Below are 1597 nucleotides of genomic sequence, written 5' to 3'. Positions count from 1 at the left end.
GCCTGCAGCCCTGGCCTTTATATAGACATGGCTGGTGGCCCCATCCTCACGTTGCCATGGAGCTTCACTGTGACATCACTGTGGCCTTGTTGTGACGTCACGGGGCTGCTGTGGGGATGTGGGGGGGACAGCTGGAGCCTCTCTTGGACAGCCCTGTGGGCCACCCGCTCTTGCTGACCTGGCTCCCAGAGCTCTTCTCCACAGGCCCCTTCCCACCTCCTCGGTGCTGTGGTTCTGGGAGGCAAAGCAGCACGAGGGCAGGTCATGGGAAGGGCCTGGTGGCTGCACGGGGGCTGGGAGAGCCTGTGATGGCACGAGCGCGGTGCCATCCCTGCCAAGGAGTTCACTGCAGGTGACAGCAGAGACTTGCGGGAGCTCAGCCAGGGCGGGAGGAAGGAGGAGGTCTCTGCCAGAAGTCTGGGCAGGGGCTGCTGTGCAGAGGGGCAGAGGAAGGCAGTGCTGCTGCCTCCGCCCTCGCAGCCCCCTTGGGCACACACGTGCTCTCAGCCCAACGGGACGTGGTCCGATGCAGGACGGGGCAGGAAAGAAAAGAGGCAATGAAGAAGAGCATCGAGAGTGACCTTGTGAGGCTGGAGCAGCAGAGACAGCTGGTAGCTTCCTGACATCAGAAGAGCAAGCTTTGTAGCTTGTTCTACTTTTGTCTGTAAATAAAGAGATGTACTGGTGATTTTCAGCCCCGAGCTCTCTTTGCATTTGCTTTGGGTACAGGTGGTTTGCAGAGTTGTGGTTTCCACTCGCTCTGGTTCCCAGGGCCAGAGGTGGCTGGGGATGCTGGCACGGCCTCCCTGGGGACAGGGGCACCTGAGCACAGAGGGGTCCCACTGACAGAGGGCACAGCACTGGGCACCAGGGGTGGGGTGTTGTAGGACCCTTCCAGTGGGAAAGATTCTGTTCCATTCCAAATTCAATTCTGTTCTACTTGTATGCAAGAAGCACTACAAGTGCTCCATTTCCCACAGAGATGCAGCGCGATGCTGAACGGGATGGTAGTGACAGGGGAGAAGGTGGGTTGCTCCAGCCAGGCAGGGGGCAGGAACGGCAGCCAGAGCTGTGCTTGGTAGACATGGCAGCCTGAGCTCTCCTTGGGCACAAAGCAACAGGCCTGGCCCCAGCAGCAGCGAGGGGGGTGAGGGAGCTCTGCTGCCTTGTCTGGGCAGAGCTCCCCTGAACTCCTGCAGGAGGGCAGAGGCCTCAGCAGCTGCGGGCTGAGCTGCTGGCATCCCCATGCAGCACTGGCTGTTGATGCAGTAGGGCCTGTTGATAAAGCTGCTCTGGGAAAATGATGAAATCCCTGTCTTGCATTTCTAAAACCCAGTCTCCTCACTGATTCCCCAGGGTGGGACTGGGGGAGAAGCAGCAGACCCTCTGGCCTGGGACTGTCGGGGGCAGTGGCTGCTCCAGCTCCAGGGTGGCTGCCCAAGCTCCAGGGTGGCTGCCCAAGCTCCAGGGTGGCTGCTCCAGCTCCAGGGCGGCTGCTCCAGCTGCAGGGTGGCTGCCCAAGATCCAGGGTGGCTGCTCCAGCTCCATGGTAGCTGCCCCAGCTCTGTCCCCTCAGCACTGGTGCCCAGTGCCCCGC

This window comes from Chaetura pelagica, unplaced genomic scaffold (genome assembly GCF_000747805.2).
Source record: "Chaetura pelagica isolate M959 unplaced genomic scaffold, ChaPel_1.0 scaffold376, whole genome shotgun sequence".
Classification (NCBI taxonomy): domain Eukaryota; kingdom Metazoa; phylum Chordata; class Aves; order Apodiformes; family Apodidae; genus Chaetura; species Chaetura pelagica.
Note: the sequence above shows the minus strand (reverse complement) of the source record.